This window comes from Schistocerca americana, chromosome 4 (assembly GCF_021461395.2).
Source record: "Schistocerca americana isolate TAMUIC-IGC-003095 chromosome 4, iqSchAmer2.1, whole genome shotgun sequence".
In the NCBI taxonomy this organism is placed as follows: Eukaryota; Metazoa; Arthropoda; class Insecta; order Orthoptera; family Acrididae; genus Schistocerca; species Schistocerca americana.
Genome location: NC_060122.1, coordinates 139,505,440 through 139,518,419, shown reverse-complemented (window position 1 = coordinate 139,518,419; position 12,980 = coordinate 139,505,440).

Here is a 12,980-nt window from a genome sequence, read left to right as displayed (position 1 = left end):
AGGCTTGGTGAAACAGTATCATTATCAGGTGTGTCATGCCAATCCAAGAGCAGAAATCCTGAAACATACTGGACGAATATCGAGATCTACTGTCTGACATGAATAGTTCCTGTGGTCCCTTCAATGGCGCACTGGGTCGATGCAAATAGCAGAACACACCAAGAGAATAATCCAGATAGCCCAGGGCCAAGCAAATCTATCCATAACCAGTAGAACAGCAACCCTAACTGTAGTACAGTCAAAATCGAATAAACATCCATGTCATGACAGTATAGCGTATGTCAGTTAGAGACTAGCTGTCTCCCTTGCTGTGGTATTTGACTTTCAAATTACAAAAGGAAACTTGGAAAATTAGTGTACAACAATGAGCCACATTCCTCTGAGGCCAATTCCACATGGACCCGCTCCAATGGGCACTGCTCAGTTCGCCATGTGTAGAACCGTTGTGGAGGTGCTGACTGTGTTGACACAGAGGTCTCGCAGGAGCAAGTTGTCCTCTCCATGTCCTGTGAGATTTCAACCTTAATAGGCATGCTGCCTTTTGAGTGCCTTTATGTGTAGAGATGGTTTCTGACACACTGATACAGTGGCAGAGGGATGACTGTCCAGCAGTCATCATTGTCTAAAATATGTGTGATGTTGACGTGGGGTGTAAGGCATTCTGACCAACCTTGAAATGTATTTCATAATTTGGTTGAGGACAGGGTCTTCACCTATATCCTTCAGAAGTATGGATACAGTGGCAGGAAACTCTTGCATGCAGTTTTGTAAGGTGTCATCTGTTTAGAAGCACAGTGTTTTCTCATACAGGGTGTTTAAAAAATGACCGGTATATTTGAAATGCCAATAAAAACTAAACGAGCTGCGATAGAAATACACCGTTTGTTGCAATATGCTTGGGACATCAGTACATTTTCAGGCGGACAAACTTTCGAAATTACAGTAGTTACAATTTTCAACAACAGATGGCGCTGCAAGTGATGTGAAAGATATAGAAGACAACGCAGTCTGTGGGTGCGCCATTCTGTACATCGTCTTTCTGCTGTAAGCGTGTGCTGTTCACAACGTGCAAGTGTGCTGTAGACATGGTTTATTCCTTAGAACAGAGGATTTTTCTGGTGTTGGAATTCCACCGCCTAGAACACAGTGTTGTTGCAACAAGACGAAGTTTTCAACGGAGGTTTAATGTAACCAAAGGACCGAAAAGCGATACAATAAAGGATCTGTTTGAAAAATTTCAACGGACTGGGAACGTGACGGATGAACGAGCTGGAAAGGTAGGGCGACCGCGTACGGCAACCACAGAGGGCAACGCGCAGCTAGTGATCCAACAGTGGCCTCGGGTTTCCGTTTGCCGTGCTGCAGCTGCGGTCCAAATGACGCCAACGTCCACGTATCGTCTCATGCGCCAGAGTTTACACCTCTATCCATACAAAATTTAAACGCGGCAACCCCTCAGCACCGCTACCATTGCTGCACGAGAGACATTCGCTAACGATATAGTGCACAGGATTGATGACGGCGATATGCATGTGGGCAGCATTTGGTTTACTGACGAAGCTTATTTTTACCTGGACGGCTTCATCAGTAAACAGAACTGGCGCATATGGGGAACCGAAAAGCCCCATGTTGCAGTCCCATCGACCCTGCATCCTCAAAAAGTACTGGTCTGGGCCGCCATTTCTCCCAAGGGAATCATTGGCCCATTTTTCAGATCCGAAACGACTACTGCATCACGCTATCTGGACATTCTTCGTGAATTTGTGGCGGTACAAACTGCCTTAGACGACACTGCGAACACCTCGTGGTTTATGCAAGATGGTGCCCGGCCACATCGCACGGCCGACGTCTTTAATTTCCTGAATGAATATTTCGATGATCGTGTGATTGCTTTGGGCTATCCGAAACATACAGGAGGCGGCGTGGATTGGCCTCCGTATTCGCCAGACATGAACCCCTGTGACTTCTTTCTGTGGGGACACTTGAAAGACCAGGTGTACTGCCAGAATCCAGAAACAATTGAACAGCTGAAGCAGTAAACCTCTTCTGCATGTGAAGCCATTCCGCCAGACACGTTGTCAAAGGTTTCGGGTAATTTCATTCAGAGACTACGCCATATTATTGCTACGCATGGTGGATATGTGGAAAATATCGTACTATAGAGTTTCCCAGACCGCAGCGCCATCTGTTGTTGAAAATTGTAACTACTGTAATTTCGAAAGTTTGTCTGCCTGAAAATGTACTGTTGTCCCAAGCATATCGCAACAAACAGTGTATTTCTATCGCTGCTCGTTTAGTTTTTATTGCCGTTTCAAATATACCGGTCATTTTTGAAACACCCTGTAAGTCAAATATGGGATCTGGCGCCATAGGAAGCAAGACAGGGCACAGGGGTTAGCATGTTGTGCTGTTGGCTGATACTGAACTGAATAACTGTAACAGCTGAGGAAGACGGTGTAGCGTTGTAGATGTTGTATCACAATTTATGGAAGCGGTTTCTTAGGACGAAACAAGGAAATTTATGATCCATTACGGGCTGAAATTTTGCCCCATAATGAAATGTGTGGAATTTTTGGATGCCAAATGTTTTAGCCAGCAATTCTGTTTAATTTGTAAGTAATTAATGTGGACTGAAGTGGCCATTTTAGACACATATGTGGTGGGTTGTTCATGCTTATCATCACGCTTTGTGAGAAAAAATGACCCTGATACTATGTTATGATGTATTGTTGGCTAGGATAAGGCATTTTGATGGTTCATAGATCACCTGGTAAGGCGTGTGCACTAGATAGTATTTTAACTTGTGAAAAGCCTACTGACACTGTGATACCAATTCATATTTTGCAGCTTTCTTGTGTATATTATTAAAGTCTCACAATCTGTATGGCATTTGGTACACATTCTGCATAATAATTTATGTTGCCAAGAAATAATGGAAGGTCTTTTTTGTTTGTAGGCATTTGGAATTCTTCCTATGGCTTCCACATGTTGCTACATCAGATGAAGTCCTTTAGGACTCAATATGTGGACTAAGTACACCACTTGCCCCCGAAAAATTTTGTAGTTTTGTAGGTTGCATGTTAGATCATTCTGTTGTAATGTCTAGAGCAGCAGTCATAAGTTCTCAAGATGATGTTCTCTTGTAATGCCACTTACTAATATATCGTCCAGTTAAATGACAGTCTTTGCAATTTTTTGAATCGGTGCTCCAAAAAACATGGAAAATTGCTGGTGCACTAGAAATTCTGAAAGGGAAGCTATTGTATCTGTACAGTTCAAATGGATTGTTGGTGAGCATGGAATGGTGGGATCGTTTGTCTAGTGGCAAATATAAATGAGCTACAGGTAGACCAATTTGAGAGAAGTCTAGACATAAGCTCTTCTGCTATTGGAATGGGACAGACATCTACCTTTGCACATTTATAGTTGAATCAAAGCCACCACAAACACAGAGAGTCACTTGGTTTTCATAACACTACCAATGGTGTTGACCACTGACTGGATGTGAAGATGTTTGTTGCACCAAACAATCTAATTTTGACTTGAGGTCGTCTCACAATGCTACTTGTGTTGGTTACCTCTCAAGTAGTGAAGTGCTTCATTTAGCTGAATGTGAGCTCCACAATTATTTGAACCTCCTAAGCTTGGTGAAAACAGGTCTGAAAATTCAATGTATGGTGAATGAAGGTCACGGAATACTACAACTGCTGATACAATGTTGATATCTACTATTTGAGAAACGAAAGATGAAAAGCGTAAGTCCCAAAAAGTTTTGTGCCTGACGTGATGGCACAACTAAGGAAGTAACTGGATGGCTAACTTTTTGTGCAATACCATTAACAGTGCAAAAGTATGTGGTTCTTGCTGTAGGACTGTAACCTTTGTGATGTCAGCGGAAGAGAGACAGAGAACTCATTTATAATAGAAACCGGTGAACTCATATCAACAAGAAATTTTATTAATCAATTGTTGATCATTAGTAGGAGAGAAAAATTATACAGTTGTTCTATGCACGGGTTCAATTGTGGCTGTAATGTGTTTATGCTGCTGCAGTGTAGTTGGTGCGATGCGGTGACACTTTTGCAAACTTCTGCCACATGTCCTTGTTTACATCACTGTGCGCAGCCTGTTTCTCTACACAGGCACTGAGTGTGCACGTGTTTCGCAAAATAATTCTAACACCATGGCTACTGATTCCTTGTTATGATGAGCTTGAACAATAGAGGGATTATTTGAAGATTCTGAGACAAATGCGCGCCACTGCTTGATTTGTTGTTTTGGTTTTGTCCCTAAATGGATATTGATTTTTGAATCCCAGGATGGATGACGAAGATTAACATAAGGAGATTTTGCTATCCTGCAGTTGATATTTTAATCAATTTTTCAGAAGATAGACAGCTTTCCTCAAAATAGTTCTGTGTGGCACCTGGCATTTCAAAATTTTTGCTATTATTAACACTTCTTCAAGTGTAGGATTAGTTAATTTTAGTGCCTGTGCATAAATTTCTTTGTCAGGTGTGTATGAAATTATAACATTGTGCACTAACAATTCACCATATGACTGTTTACAATTTTGATTTTCATACAAAAACTGGCACTGACAGGTCAGTCTTGTGCGATCACCTGTCAAAGCACCTTATGTCTGATGTGGCTTCTTGTAATGGGAAAATGTTAGCCTAGTTACTACAAATTGTTTGCTATTCACGATGCTTAAAGAGAAAATTACGTATTTTAGACAAATGTGAACACTCAGATTTATTGAGGACACAAAATTTTTGTACAAGACACAGTATTTTGGGGTTTAGTAGTGGAGTTGTCTTTGATTTATGACTGAAATAGCAAGAATGGTGGTTGGTGGATGCTGTTCTGGCTTGAGCTGCTGTTCCACAATTTAATTTTGTAGTTCTTCTTGTTGTGCCTGGTACTGCATTTGAAGTTTCAGCTGTTGTTTTCTTGGTTGTTGTTCTTGTGCCTGCAATTACATTTGAAGTTGCAGCAGCTGCTGCTGCTGCTGCCGCCACACTTTCAAGAATTCTGAATACATGATCACTTAACATATTCCATTGTCACACACACACACACACACACACACACACACACACACACACAATATCTGAATGCTCATCACCAATTTTACTCCTGCTATAATGTAAAAAACACTTTATTACACAGAAAATATGGATCACTATAATCATTTGATATTTCACCATTTCAGTCTGCACTGGGTCATCATAAATTGTAGAACACACCTACAGAGTAATCCAGGAAGCCCAAGAACAAGTAAATTGATCAATAATCCACAAACAGCAGTCTAAAACTAGTCCAGCTGAACTCTGGTAATGAACCAAAGACTTTAGCATAGCACAATTAGAAGTATCTTGCAGTGGATTGGTAGCTGGGTTTCACATCCAGCTTGATTTCAGTGATCAGGTTCATGTTACGGCCTGTCAGTGTCTGTTACCAGACACCAGGGGATACATTGACAGTGGATACTGTAGTGTACTGATCTTGCTGGCAGATGCCAAAGATATACCAATAAGTTTTGTGTAAATGAGTTGCTTGCAAAGTAGAGAATCACAAACAAAACCAACCATGTACTATAAATAACTTACTTCTTATCAATTATTAACTTTGGTTTGCATTAATTTATTGTCCCCCACCAAAAATGCGTCTGGTGGCCCACTGAATGACTCAAAGAATACTTAAGTAGCAAAATCCCAAGAATAAGAAATTTGAAAGTCAATGCCTTATAAAATACATTCACATCCAAGGTGTGATCCTGTATCTACGATGAGCTAATCATTTAATTCAGATGTTTATGTCACTCATACTTAGTTATACTTACTCCTTGGTTCTACAGCCCATACAGTGTCTTGGCCTCTCTGGCAATCACAGCCCAATTTTCCGCTCATTTCCTCCATGTTCATTAAGTCTTTCTCCAAATCATCCAGCTATTGTTTCCATGATCTCTCTTTGCGTCTTTTAGCGCCTAGATTTCTTCTGCAGACTGTCTTGGGAAATCTACCCTCTGACATTCACTCTATATGATCCAACCGTTGTCCTTGATTTATGGAACTAGGTTAGCATAATCATATAATTCTTCCAATTCATTATTTTACCAATTCTCAATTGACCACCTCACTGTTCCTAAAAGTTTGCCTTCAATTCTCATTTCTTTCTTCAATAGATTCTATCTTCATCTTTCCTTTTCTTTGTGAATTCTTCTATATTAGATCTTGTTGCCCTGTTTATCATTTTGTTTCTTGCCTCATTTCTTTCTGTTACTGCCCTTTTACAATCTACATCAAATCATATTGCCCTTTCCACCCTTTCTTCTGTAGCCAAAACTACTCCTGCAGTTTCTTGTAGAACATTTTTCATCATAAACCACTTCCCTTCAACACTTTGCAATGTCCAGTTTTTTATCATCTAATTTCTTCTGCAGTGCTGTTTTATTCTTTTCAGACATTCCCATTGCTATTAGTATGGAAATGTTTCTTCCTGGAGCCTTACTCTCCACTCCAGATCTAAAGATGACAATGCATTGTCTATGTTTCACTCTAACCATACAATGATCTGAGTCACAGTCACCTCCCTGACAGCTATCAACCCCAAGGATGTCAGATGCACGTCTGGTATCAATTACTACAACGCTGGTCTGACTAACTGTGGTACCAACTGGAGTGCACCATGTGGCTTTCCTTATGTTTCTTCCCTGGAGCCATGTACTCTTCACTACCATTACACTGCCCATGGCAAAGTATTTGTCCATTTTTAATCAACACATAATGCAGACTTTCCTTATCTGCTGTCTCTCTAAAGGCTTCTTCTTTTCTCACTGTTGGGCTGAAGTCTGCTAAACATATCTTCACATATTGCCTTGGTATACTTTCTAATTCCTGTTCCAGTTGGACATAAAATTCATCATTCCCTTCATCCTCATCACATTCTGTAGGTGCATACACACAAACAATGGCAATGTTGAGCAAATGGATCTTCATTCTCAAAGTGTATATCTTTTCATTTACAAGGTTAAAATTCAGAACTGCTGCTTTATGTCTTGCCATCTACTGTCCCATTCACCATTCGGAATTGTGTGGCTGTCACTTCTTAGGAGAATGCCTAGTTTCCATCCAGTCTCTTGAACTGCTGCAACTCCTTTGCTGTCTTTCTCCATCTCTTCTTTGAGGCTATGAAGAGTCCTGATTTGTTTAAAGTTCTCACATTCAAAGCAGCAAAGCATATATCTTTTTCCATTCACATTGTCCTTTCCCTTGCATTGGTCGTTCATCAATATCATGGCTGTTAGCCACAGGCACAACTCCCAACCTGAAGGACAAGGATTCTTATCAGGATTACCCTCCCCCAGGGGACACCACATTATTGAAGGCATCTTCAGTGCCAAGTGGGAAGGTTTTTATGCTCCAATGATGTCAAGGGCTGTGCCAATGGTAGTATAGATACAACCAGTTCACCCAAGCTGGAATGGTTTTGATAAGAGGAGCCAGACAAATTGTGTCCCACAACACAGGGCTGTGAGGGCTCCTCAGGCATGGTGAAGCCAGTCTCTCTGAGGGAATAAATCTAATTTATCACTCATACTGGAAGTATTAAGCCACACTCACACTGAGTTTGGAATATATTTTCAAACAGGGTTCATAACATGATTTGCATTTACAGCTGGACTATTGACGTTTGCGACTTGTTGCGAAAACAACTGCTATCCTTCACTGTGTTGGTACAAATGAAAGGAAATATTGTTTCTGGCCTGTTACCACTAAACGCCACTGTACAGGGCTAGTGTTTGTTTACATTCTGACGTATTGCATGTAGCAGAGAATAGCAACTGGGATTCCTAATAATGGGAGGGGTGGAAGAGACGCTCTATGGTAATCAATTCATGCCAGAAGTAGTACACACTTAAGTGCATGTTTACAAAGAGTGAATATTGTTTATAACAATGATGAATGTGTAATATATGTATTGTGGTACTACCCTTTATAACTGACATCTGGAGTAACATCTCGTGGCAACGTGGGAGTGACGATCTGGTAATCTACAGAGGAGGCAGTACTGGTTGGAAAAGCAGTAAAATAAACAGCTGCTGCAATTACAGAGGGCAGTGATGCTTGACTAAAATATTAATTAAAACATAAAATTAACTTGGCTGTAACTGGCACATTATTCGTACAATGTAATATTGAAATATATTGTTGCAAGGGGGTCAGAGCACTTTTCAATTTAGCCACATATCAAGTTGGAAGAATTGCCTATTTTCTGACATCTATAGAAGACACATAGTCAGCAAAGAGTCGCATATCCGCAGCATTTTGCAACAATATAAATTTCACTGTACGGGGCTAGTACTTTATCTATCCCAAGTTTGAGTATGTAGCACAAGAGCTGATTAATTTGTGTAGTGCATTTTTGGGATGAGATTAGAGTAGGCAGTTCATGCCAAAATTGGATGACTAAAATTTTAGGTGAAGCAATAGACAGATGTGGGAATAGAATGATTTTATTGCTCAGAGTGCTATACCATGGCTGTAAGTTAAACAAGCAATAAATGAGGTTTTTATTTAAAGTAACAAAGCTGAATTTTTAATGAGTAGGTAGCAACCAGAAACACTTTTATTCCTGATTCCTTAAGCAATGTAGGCCAGTAGTTATCCTTTTGGCTCAGTCTGACAGTTTGATTTGAAATGAAAAGCAAACAACATTTTTCTCATGAGCCTATGTTAGATTAAATGTTAAATAATTAAATCTTCTCACTATAAACTGGTTTAATATGAAAGAAAAACAAAAATATTAAAAGAAGAAGCTTGACTACCTAAGAACGGGACCTTATATTAATGAATGCTATGTAACAACTTATGAAACTCTCTGGTAAAGAATCTCCCAACATATTTTAATTTTTAACAACATAAATACTTTCATTTAAATACCAATAATTATTTCTACAAATTGAAAAAAAAAAAAAGGTCAGAAGTGTTAAGGTGGTGTGTTTTTTTTACGTTGGGTGGGATTACTTTCAACAAATTGTTCTATACAGAAAAATATGGTCAGATGAGGATTGTTGGTTTGATATTTCAACAACAAAAGCACAGCAAAATAGAATATTGTTTGTTGAATCTCTATGCCAGTGCTTATCAAGATTTCCGATAATGTGAACCCCCAATTTATTCAGAAAGTGATCTGCGGACCCCCTTGCAGTGCTAGCTAAAATTTCACATGGCATTAAAAAATGTGCTAATTAGAACTACCACTGACAAAAACATCAAGAAAAATAATGCTAGTGAATGAAATTTCAATTAAACATTCAGTAACTTACAGTAATACAGTAAAAGTATAATAATACAGAAAATACAGTAATGCAGTACAGTAACTGGAAGTCAATGTATTTTTTTTCCTCAAGAAATCCACTTGATAAACCATGTTCTGAAATATGGGGTCACTAATGTGAGGAATGAAATTCTTCATTTTTCCATAATTCCACTGAAATCTGGAATAAGTTTTGTCACCATTAATATTAGTTCTGATTCCACATTAAGATGATTTTGCTTTATGGCTTCAGTACTGCACAGAGCAGGAAAGGTCTGCTGAAGTAACTAAGTGGTAGGGGAAGGCACCAAATGCTGCAATGCCTAAACTTTGTTGTTTACAACTCTTCATACTCACAACGCACACATAACCAAAAGCAAAGTAGTTAATTTTCCCTGAAAACATTTTTCCATAAAGTGTTGCGTGATAGTTCAAATAGCTGCTGTTGCCCTGTGTCAGAGAGATTTCACCATTAGTGAAAGGATCTTCAACTTAACAATTACCAGGATGTGGGACAGGGAAATATTCTCAAAAACTTACAACTACTACTATTGAGTGTCTTTTGCACTTCAGCAGAGAGTTTTTCACCTGAAGAATCAATGAAGTCCCTCAGCACTGGAAATGATGAATTGTTATTTTTCTGTACTGGTACTGCCCACAGCTGCAGTTTGTTACTTGTAGCTTCAATTTTACACTCAACCTGCACAATATTAACGTTTCTTCCTTGCAGGTTTAAGTTAAATTCACATGAGACAAGAGAAAATATGCACCAAACAGGCCACTCTTCACACAACCAACCAAAATAGCACAATTTCTCACTTGAAAAACAATGCTGCTTGTCTAAAAGAAACAAACATACTTAATTGTGCAGCTCAAAGAAATGACACAGAACTTTCCCTCTCGACGAACAACGCACTTTAGTATGTAAGAAAAGTTGAGTGTGTTCACTGCCAATTTCTTCACATAAAACTGTGAAAAGATGGGAATTTAGAGAACATGATTTAATGAAATTAACACATTTTGTAATTTTATCCAGAACATACTCCAAAACCTCAAGCATTTTTCTCGCTGCTAAAGTTTATCTGTATATGAAGCAATTAGTATACTACTTCTGATGCTAAAGGTTTCACTCGAGTCATTAGACCCTCTTCCAATCTGTAAAAGTACCCTAACAAAGAATGAATTTCTCTTGCTTGAAGTAGTCCTATATAACAGATGACCAGCTTCAAGGCAGTAATTCAGTAAAGTAGGAAAATATTTAGATTTAAATTTCTATTTTTTTTTTTTTTTTTAGTACCTGAAAAAATATGTCTTGCATAACAGCTCTAAGTTATGTTTTATATTACACCACATTTCAATTTTTAGGCGTCGCGGACCCTCTGGCTAGGAATCGCACACCCCTCTTTAAGAAACGCTGCTCTATGCAATAATATTGCTGGTATACGAGGTATGAGTAAAATTTTGTGATACAACTGCATCTATGATTAAGCAGAAAACTAACCATGTATGTTTAATTACAATCATCAGCATTTAAATCCCATTACTTGTTTTTGCAATGTGTCATAGAAATATTTACAAGGACAGTGTTATGCAGCTTTTGTCTAACATTTACTTTCTGAATAAATTCACAATGCTCAGCCCCTGTGGCTTGTTGGGTAACGTTCCACACTAAAAAATAAAATTTATAAAGATAGAACCCAAACTGTTGTGGACTTGTCAAGAAGTTCTCCTGTAATCTTTTCATTCATGATCATATACCATTGAGATCGTAGTGTAGGATGAATTTTGGGATCCTTTTTGAGCTCATTCATTGTAGATGTTTTTTGCAGTTGTTTTGGTAGTTCTGAATATAATGTATGAAGGTTTCCATTTTAAGTTCCTTCAACACATCTTCATTTGTTTTGTGGTCACATTTGGTATAACCAACTATTTGTCTCAAGAATTTCATTTCACAGGCTGTTTGTCTTTTCTTTACACTCACTGTCCAGGCTTTGCTGCAGTAGCACAGGTCTTGCTAAGGTCTTATAAAAGCACATTCTGGTGTGCTTCTGTCCTTGTGGGGGATTTTTACACCATTAATTACTTCCATCAGTTATTTGCAAAAACTACAGCACCTAGATTTTTTTTTTTTTTTAATTTGAATGAAGCCATGTGGCATTTGTCTTCACTCCTGAATAATTTTATTCATATAAATAACAGAAAAGGGTGGTGAAAGATCACATCCTTGTTGAACTCCTACATGTATTCTGCTTTACTCTGATAATTTGTCCTCTTTCTTCACACAAATAAATTTGTTCTGTAAATTTTGTGTGTGTTATCGATAAGTTTCCGGGAAACTTTAATCATCTGCCAGAATTTGTAATAATTTCCGTTGACCTTATCAAACTTTTTTTTTAAATCAATGAAGGCAATGTGTGTTTCTAGATGAATTCTCTATGCAAAAGACTATACAGGGTGAAAAGTATTTAAACCGACAAACTCTGGGAGGTTTTAAGGGAGATCAAAACAAATATTTTAAGACGTTGGAGGCCGTATTACGCTCTTCAGTTGATAGAGGTCGTATTACAATCTTCAGTAGTTACAGGGCGTATTACACTCTTCAGTTGTAGGCAACTGCTATCTACCAGTGTAGTAGTGCATTGTCTCTGTTTACTAATGGAGCGATACACCTGGAGTGAGTACACTGATATGGTTGGTGTGTACTACATAGTGCACCACAATGGACGAGCTTCACAGTGGGTTTATCAACAACAATATCCTAATCACCCTATCCCGCATCATATGACCTTTGATGCTGTGTACCAATGTCTGCGTGAGACCAGGTCATTTAGCAGATTAGCTGGACAGGGATGCTGTCGCACGGTATGAACGCTGCAATTTGAGGAAGCTATCTTGCAGCATGTGGAGCGGGATGCTTCAATCAGCACTCGTGCAATTGCACGTCACATGGGGACGAATCAGACGAATGTAAGAACAGTCCTTCAAGAGCAATTGCTACATCCATTTCACTTACAGTGTGTCCACAACCTGGAGCCAGTTGATTATCCACCCAGAGCACAGTTTTCGCAGTGGTACCTGGAACAGTGTGAAATGCATCCTAAATTTCCATCCTCTGTGTTGTTTACCGATGAAGCAACGTTCGGGCATGATGGAGTCTTCAACATGCACAATTCGCATGTTTGGAGTGAGGATAACCCACATGCCACGGTTACTAGCGCTCATCAAGTGCGGTTCTTCGTTAATGTGTGGGTCGGTGTTGTTGGAGACTGTTTAATTGGGCCGTATCTGCTACCTACAACTGATTTAGTCTAGCCTTTAGGGAGATCATCCCCTGGCCAGGTCAAATTTAAGAAGAATCTGTCTATAAATGACTTGCTTGCATACTTAAACAGCTCTAGGTTGACTGAATCTTCTCCTGGGGCTTTATTTTTTTTAGAATTTGTTTAACACTTCTTTAAGTTCACATTTATATATGTTTTCTGTTCCTCAGATTAAGAGGGAGCTACAAACCATGTCAGTTCCCTATATAAGGGTGGCTGAAATAACCTCCAAAGCTGGTCCAAAGGCTATAAGGCAGCAGACCCATCATTGGACTTGCTCCCTGGAAGGACAACAAGAGATGCTTTCAAGTGTCATCTGGGAAATAATCTAATTGTCCT